The sequence below is a fragment of the Pituophis catenifer genome, unplaced genomic scaffold (assembly GCF_029215685.1).
Source record: "Pituophis catenifer annectens isolate HBS135680 unplaced genomic scaffold, rPitCat1.0.hap2 SCAF_3, whole genome shotgun sequence".
Lineage (NCBI taxonomy): Eukaryota > Metazoa > Chordata > Lepidosauria > Squamata > Colubridae > Pituophis > Pituophis catenifer.
Genome location: NW_027256883.1, coordinates 37,869,981 through 37,879,282, shown reverse-complemented (window position 1 = coordinate 37,879,282; position 9,302 = coordinate 37,869,981).

Sequence of the window (9,302 nt, the reverse complement as noted above, 5' to 3'; positions counted from 1 at the left end):
ATTTCATCTCTTATTAGGCCAGAGCACGGGAAGGAGCACTTCACAAAATGTTCAGCATATCAGACTTTGAAAAGTCATCAGGAACATAAACAAAAATTGAACATCTTTGTGATCAACAGATGTCATTTTTTTTCTGTAATGTTATTGTTTTATCATAAAAAGTAAAATACAAAACAAAAACAAAATGAAACAAAAGCATACAGTCAATCCTAACAAAGACAACAAAGTAAAAAAATAGTGTACCAAAAAAAGAGGAAAAAGTGATGTCATTCTTGTGGGAAAAGCTTTTATTCTTAAACAGAGTATTTCTCATGTTTCTCTTAAATTTGCAGGGAATTAGAACATTTATTTAACCAAACATTTATCATGATAAAATCTGGGATTTGGCAGTAGAAAACCCTTTGGAATATAATAGCTTAATTACAGTACAAAAACTAACTTTTGTTTTAGGGTATGTGGATGTGTTACATGAAGCATTTCTTTACTGAATATTTGAGAATGGCAATTGGAGAAAACAGATGAGATGCACTATAGCTTTCCATTTTTGTATATGCTTCAAAGCAGTTTTTTATTATTTTGATTTACTTTTCAGCAAAATAACTATCATCTCCCCTCCTCTGCTAATTGATGACCAGAAAGTGGTCTTTTTTAGTTTTTGGTAATAAATTTCTTTTGATTGTTTGACACAAGAACAATGAAGGATTAACAATTCCATTTGTGGCCACGAAATTCCCCATCTGTTTAGAGAGTTTGTGTTCAACAAAAAACTGGATGGAGACAGATGAACAAGCCAGCTGAGTCTGATGTTAATGACATCATTCATGAAAAAAAGAACATGTGGCATCATAAATCAAAAGCTAATTGAACTTTCTGTTGATTGTATTGACTACTAATTTTAAATATTCCAAAAGGCTCTAGAACAATAACTTTCTTTTCATTCCAATTTGTTGTCATAGGATTTGATGCCATAGGAGAGTTTCAGGTTGCTCAAAGGAAAGTCAAGTAGTGCAAATGCTCTATTTTCTTCTTTTGTTTTAAGCCACAATGATTCAGGTATTAAAAGCAAGAGTTCTAGTTTTCAATTTAGGCTAATTCACAGAATGTTGATCTCCCATTTCTAGGGCACTTAAGTTATAATTCTATGATGTCAGTATTTCTGACCTAAAACTCCAAATCATAGAATATCAGAAGAAAAGCTCCCTAAAGCTTCTCTCTCTCTTGATTTGAGTGCTTTAAGCAAAATGTTTATATTTGAAAATATTGAATTTGGTACTAATCAGTTAAGAAATATAGAGCCATTAGCTCAGTAGTTTGGAAAATCTAACATGTTCAAATAATAATATGCTTTTTGGTCTCAACATGTATTAATTATATGCCTTTTTATTTGTTAATAACTTAATATTTCTGATTTCATTTTTCACTGAAAATGTCTCTAAAATACAAATAATTACACAAATACAGCCCAGCATTCCTTTAGCTTCTACTTACTATGCCTGTGGGCAGCTGTAAATTATATAACAACAATCAGGGTTAGCAAATAAAATATTACTAGAATGGCACTGTAGTTTTAATGAATAGTAGAGCCAAAGTCTAGTAGAATTCATACCCAGGTAGATCGGAATAGAAAATAGAAAATGTTACAAGACTATGAAATCATAGCATTACTCTGTTTTGTGGACTTGGACATTCTGATCAAAACGTTTTGGTACTCATCATAGAGCCAGATGAGATTACCAAACCCTATTGATCAGAATGTGTATGGAGGTTCTCAGTCATCCAGGTCATGGTTGTCCCAAAAGGTGCTTTTTTCAAACGGACTTTCTTGTTTTTTTCTTGAAAACATTTCACTTCTCATCCAAGAAGCTTTTTCAGTTCTAACTGGTGGCAGGTGGAAGGACTTAAACTCTTTGCAGTCAATCAGTCATTATTAACTAGAAATTCAGAACTATTTCATGAAGGCAGCCAAAGGTGGATGAAATTGCACCAGATTTACAGTTTCAGTGATGAAAATTTAGAAGTGTTCAATGTGGATTCTTCCAAATCCGAGTACCAGCCAGGTAGCCAATGTTGTGGGTGGGTTCTGTGGAATTGGAAGTTGAAGTCCACACATCTTAAAGTTGCCAAGGTTGAGAAACATTGGGCTAGGCCAGAAGTGTCAAACTCATGTCGTCACAGTGGCGTCACATGATGTATTGGGATTTTCCCCCCCTTTGCTAAATGGGAGTGGGCATGGCCAGCACTTGATGCATCCAGCCCACGGGCCGGGAATTTGACAGCCCTGAACTAAGCTATTACCTGTAAAGAAAGCTGACAATTAATGCTGTGCCATGATCGGCTTGAAATTTCTCATAAGTTTTATTTCTGTGCAAGAGGCTTCTAGTTTTACTGCTTAATTAGGGGGTGCTTCAGGCATTCCTTCACATATCTCTTGAAGGTGAAGGTGAACTTATTACTATTGGACATGGAAAGTGCTATGGGAGCTTGTAATAAATAGAATGCTGTGATCTCAAGCTTGGATTAAATATAGAATTCATGTTGTTCTATTTGTGCTGAAAGAAGGAAGTAAGACAAATGATTTTCACAGTTCCTTCTTTCCTTTCCCTCTATTTTTCTGTAAAACTTTTCTGAAGAGCTGTGGAACTATTTGGATCAGTATAAACAATGGAATATAGAACTACAGGAACCAAAAAAATTGGAACTTGAAATCTTCTGTCAACAGGAGGAACTTTTCTGTTGCTTGGGAGATTCGGTGCCAGATTGATTTGCTTTTGAATGGCTTTGGAGATATTTTTGGGGCAGCCACCTGCTGGGCTTGGATGCAATTAAGGTGAAAACGTCAATTTTAGTCAAAATGAGGCAGTGATTCAAGCTCTGGCAGGTGGAGATTCTCAACATGCTGACATTAAGGTAGAGATACATGCCTCTTATTTCCAAGTCTCTATCTTCAAAATAGTCTCTTTGTGTTTTTGCCCTATTGTTCTGCAGCCTGTCCACAATCCTTCTGTTGTACAGAAAAATATTGTACCAAGACTATTTAATGGAATAGCTGGACTATTATTATACTTGCATTAATTATGTGCCTCTTTTTTAAAAAAGTGAAATCTACTTCATTTAAATAAAAATTGGAGAAAGCTCTTGGATACCCTTAGTAAAACTCAGAGTACTGCAAATTTGAATGCTTCGTAGCAAAGAGAAATAACTTGTGACAAGCAACCTTGGAGTCCAGGGTTGCTTGTCACAAGTTCTTCCTTTAAAAGCACAACCCAGGTAGTATCTTCTTTCATTCTTGTTATGACAAGAGATGACTTGAAAACTATTATTTGCACTGAACTGTTGTGCAGTGAACTTTCAATGTAAAGTCTGAATAGTCTATAAATAGTTCAACATTATATTTATGAGGGTGCACAGACATGTGCTATGTATTTAGATTTGTTCAATTTACTGTTTTTGATTCTCTAGTTAGGGAGCTATGTCATCCTAAACTCTTCTTCTTTGGTATAAATATTTCCTACCATTAACTGAGTAGAATGTTTGTATCTCAATGCTCATAAATTGTTCAGCTCAGCAGATATTGTTCATTAGATCTGTAAATGTTATTGGAAGATTGGACATATTTATTTTTCCACTTCTTGCATTTGCTGACCCTTTTTGAGGTGACCCATTAATTGCTGTGGGGAAAGAGCTCACAAGATTATCTTCAGGGCCACTGTAATATTCCAGGCTTCTAACAACTAAAGTCACTTAAATCCATTTGAATGTGGCAAATCTAGTTGAGTAAGGCTTGATCTTATCCTCTTACCTGGGAAATATTTCACTCTGTAACTCCTGAGAAAATTAATGGCTACTTGGGACTGTTAATTGCCTCTCTGTCCTGTACATCCATGTCCCTCCTGTCTATATAAGGCCTGCCAAGATATGACATGTGGATATTTCCATGAAATGAATTCATATTTGGGAGGTGGTTCCGTCTGCATTGAGTAAAGTGGTGGTGTCCCTCTCCTCAATAAACCATCACTAGACCTAACAGTTCTAGAAATTTTTACCCGGTTTCCACTCCTTCTTTCAAAACAGCAAGGTATTCTCTCACCAATTAATTTTGACCTGCATTTCTCTTCTGCATTCCATCCTCACTGCAGTGTGACTTCAGCAAGTTGGACTATTTTTTTTTCCTTTGGCAAAGACAAATGTAAAATAGGACTTACTGTAAGTAGTTCAGCCTATTGTTCATTGCCATCTCATCATCTGCACCAACCATTACACTTACCAATTCTTTGGCTTTCCTCTTGTTCTGCACATATCCAAATAACACCTTTTGTTATTTTGGGCATTCGTTGCAAGCTGCAGATCATTCTGAGCTTTAGCTTTCATGACCACATCCTTGAATATTTAGGCTATACCCTGTGCCCGTGATGGCAAACCTATGGCACGCCTGCCAGAGGTGGCATGCAGCGCCCTCTCTGTGGGTACGTGAACCGTCGCCCCAGTTCATCTCTTCCGCGCATGTGCACACACCTCCCACCGGCCAGCTAGTCTTTGGGTCTCTGCCACACATGTGCGAGGGTTGGGACGTGTGCATGGGGCCACACACGCATGTGCATATACTTAACAACCATATTAGCAGCTTAACAACTGCAGTGATTGCAACTGCAACTGCAATTGTAACAAGAAAGATCGTAAAATGGACCAAAACTCACTTAACAACTTTCTCACTCAGCAACAAAATTTTGGGCTCAAGTGTAGTCCTAAATCAAAAACCACCTATACTGTTTTCTTTAACACATAGGTTTAGAACTCTGGAAATTGCAGCCCAAACCAATTAAGAGTGTCAGATTGAGGAAGGCTGATATAAAACCCTTCCTAGTATGCAAAAATCTTTCTTGATTAGTATGAGCACTTATAAGCTTAAATGTTTTCTAAAAAGAATTATTTGAAAAGCAGCAAAGCTATCAAGATCTTTCCAATTCTTTTCTTGAATCAATTTTGTACAATGCATATACTCAGAAGCTTTTCATGGCTCTACCAGATAATTTTTTAAAAGGGAGGTGGTAGGCATCTGGTGAAACTCAATCACTGCATAAGGGATTTTCCCTCCTAAAAATACAAAAGGTTTTTTTTTTCGAGGCCAACAATTATGCAGTAGCAATAATCCCAGAGACCGTGCCAGATGACCCGCTTGTTGCAGTTATAATGACACGCCATCTGGTGTCTAGAACAAATGATGCTTGGCCATTTGCCAAAGAGGACTCCTCCCAGACGTTGAGTCAATCTATTCTGTTGTGGCAAGCTTCGGGGAACTCTACTCTCCTACAACTGAATGCACTGCATTCACTTAGAAATGTCTGTTGAGTGTTATTTATAAGTAAAGCCTACTCAATTCTAGACAGATTTTTCTGTTATGAATCAGACATAGATGAGACACTGGGGGACGGGAAATTTTGTGTTAATATGTGTTAACTTCTGCATAATGGTTCTGTGACATGGTTAACAATATATATAAGGGCCTAAAGATTCAATGAAATAGTCTGTCTTCGACCCGTATAGCTTGCGACAAACATTTTCAAAATTCATTAAGATAAAAAGTAGTGCATCTTACTATATATATTATTTAAAAAAATAATAGCTGCACCCAGAAAAATTATATTGGAATCAGTCTGTTTTCTACATCATCATATTGCAAATGCCAAATGTGTCCCTGCATACAAAATATAGTTAAAAGCCAGTGTGGTACAGTTGTAATTAGAATGTTAGATTAAGCTTAGCAAAACCTAGATTCCGATCTCCATTTAAGGACAATCCATACCAATTATTTTCCATTGCACCTTGAATCCCACATTGAGCTCCTCAGAGGAAAAGCAATGGTATCATGTAGAAAAGGCAATTTACTTTTCTGTACACATTAAAGAAAGGAACAGCCACCTTTCCTTAACTTACAGGAATTTGGATAACCATCCTACTTCTACAAACATTTAAAGTGCTTAAATCAGTGACAAGAACAAATTAGCAGCAGATTTATTAGTAAAACCAGTGATAGAAAAGAACCAAGGATCTCCATGGGGTGGGGAGACATTTTTGTAGGGAAATAATAAAAAATACATTACCACAGCTACTACAAAACTTTCACTTCCAGATATTTATGCTTCAAATTTGCTGAATTATATTGCTTATACATAGTATCTCGGAACCTCTCCTACCTCTCTACCCACACTTCTTCTCCTATGAATTCAAAAAGTTTGCTGAAATTTAAAGCTTCTGTTCTGGCTTTCATTTTTAGGTATCATACTCTGTCCAATCACATATAGGTTCTTCATTATATATTCCCATCTGCTAACTCTACTCCCACTCTTAGTAATACTGTAATTCTAATTCTAATTTCTCTTTATCTTTCAAGTCTTTCTCCAACATTGTCCCTTGATTTCATCCCCAAATATCCTTGTCTGTCAACTTAGTTTCCCATCTTCTGTTCTCACCAAAGTAGTAAGGCAAAATTGTATTTCCAACAATTCCAGTATTTGGTTGTTCCAAAGACAGTAACTTAAGTAAGTAGAGGATTATTGTAATGGACTTCCGGTGAAAAGATGGCCAACTAACAACATGCCTAGGGAAGGATCCCTGAAGAGTTTTCCCTGGACTTTAGCTTTTTCAACTTACCAACAGAAGGAACTGGCATTCATTTAGTTTATATGACTCCTGGCTTTGGGAAAGTCCTAGAACTATCCCACAAGATCCTCCAATACAGCAAAGATCTGCAAATAGTTTCAGGAACTGTGTCGAAAGCTGGAGAGGAATAGGGCTGCAATCAGTTCATTGTTGAAGAAGCAGCCGTTTTGGTATTTATTTTTCAAACGGGACGGTAAGTTGTTCCTTTCATTTCTTAATCTTTTTAAGGACTATTAATTTTTATTAAGCTAAAAGAAGGTCTCTTTAGCCACAGCCTGTTAAAAGGTTAACGAGGGAGTTAAGAAGATAGAGGAGCAAATTATTAGAGATGCATTTGAAAAATCTTTGAATAAAATCCATCAGTACATAAATCAGCTATGCTCCAAGAATGTTAAAAAACAAAGTTTTACAAATGTATAGATGTATAGAAGAAAAAAATATTCTATGAGGGTAATTTGAAGGAAGTGATTTAAATTTAATGAGTTAATTGGAGTTAGTTGGGATTTTATTGGTCTGAAAGTGAACTTTAAAGTATATATGTTAAGAGGAAGTTTTAAAAAGATATATTAGAATGTTTTGATTTTAGAAATGTTTTTAAAGAGAAGTTTAATGTTTTAAAATGGATTTCCACAGCAAGAAAGATAAAGCTGAAATTGTTAAATTTATTATTTTATTCAAAGAGGAGAATATATTTAATTACGTTTTTTATTTGGATATCACTTCTGGATTTTGTGCTTGTGATGAAAAAGAATGAAACTTTGACTTTGGTTTTGCCGATTAGATAGATTTGTTGTTATAGAAATGGCTCGTTATATACCAATGTGTAAAAGTAAAAAGTTGAGGATGTAATGTACTGCACCAAAAAAAGTCAGAAGTCAACACTTTTTTCTTTCTTCCCTTATACCTCATATTTTCTTTCCCCTCTCTTTTTCCTTCCCTTAATTTCCTATTTTTATTTTTCTTTGTATTTTATACATTGATAAAAGAATAAAAGTCATGAGTAATGGTAATAATTTAGAGAAGGCAAATCATTGATTATGTGGGAAATAAATAGTACATCACACACTTCCTTCAAATAAAATAAATATCCATTAAGAATGTACATAAATGTTTTATTTATGGTGTTGATGTGGGACTGCATTTTATGCAAAATCTGTTTGGTGAAACCAAATCTGTAGTAAATTAACAATAACAATCCCCAAACAATATCCCCAAACAGCACTTCATCAATATTTTAATCTTATAATTAAAGCTAAAATTTTAAAACACACATATTAATAAATGCTGTTACTCCCTAACATGCATGCTTGGCTCTTGCAGATATATTCCACTTAAACATAAAAATGCAAATGCGTCTAAAACTGAAAAAAGTACAAAAATGTCTAACACATCAATGGCTTAAAACGGGAAATGGGGAAGTGTTGTGCTAAAAGCAACAAACAAGCAATTAAATTAAATTGTCAACCAATACCAATACCTTTTTGTGCTACTAACCAGAGACCTATGTTAAGTCTTGACACTGGTGACTTTGGTACCTTTAAAGAAACCCTACTTGTAAATGTACATACCTTGTGCGAAGCAGTATATATAGTTTAGATATAAAAAATAACATGGAATAGAATCCAAGAAACTGCAAGGCACTGTTAGTGTGTGTACTGCAAGATTTGTATCATCTTCACTCCTTTTCTCATCCCACCACTATACCTTTCTTCTAACATCCATTCCAAAAGGAAGAAAAAAGAAAAAACCCACCAGAGAATTCTTCAGAGTACTTCCAGAATAATCCTGGAAGCTATAGTCTGACAGGAAAAAAAATCCAAAAAGCATGCTTAGGGCAACACAAATGCACACACTCCCTTTGGACCTTGGCATATTGATTGCAATTGAGACAGCCCATTTAAGTACAACTAAGAAACTACATATACCCAGCAGTAAAGGGATTCATACACGTGCACACTACTTTATGAATTCTCATCAAAGCTGAAACAGCTTACTTAGGGTTAGACTAATATGTTTTATAAGGAGAAAATGTTGGGCATGCTGGTACATAGTCATCTGGGTAATAGTCTCGCTATGCAAATCATATTCACTGAGCTCCTTTGTATTTTAGGGAGGGAGTATTCTAAAAATCTTACTTAAAGAAAGAACAAAATGAACAATACCGAAGAGTATTCCAAACTGCTTTCTCACATGTTGATGAAGAAATCCATTTTCTACCAAATTATTCTGAAAAATTCTAACATTTTTTAAAACTGGCCTATGAAAGATAGCAAGATGAATATTCTATATATAAATATTGGTTTAGAATAAATAAATAACTATGGTATAGGGGTCTCCAGCTATTTTTTAAAGTATAGATTGTTTCACATACCACATACAATATTAAAATAAGGGGAAAATTCCTTTTTTGAGTTCTTGGTGGTATGTGGTATCAAGTTTCTTTCTAATAATTGTGTTTCTCTCTGCACAGCAACAGTTGATATCAATATAACTTGAGAACATGCCATCATTCTATTTGTCATTTTACATACAGTGCATATGATGCTCGCTCTTTCCATCTCTCATAGCAGCAAGCAGATTCTGCTACTAGCTATAGCAGCACACCCAGAAGTGGAGAGGAAGAGTGTCAGATATATAAATAGCTA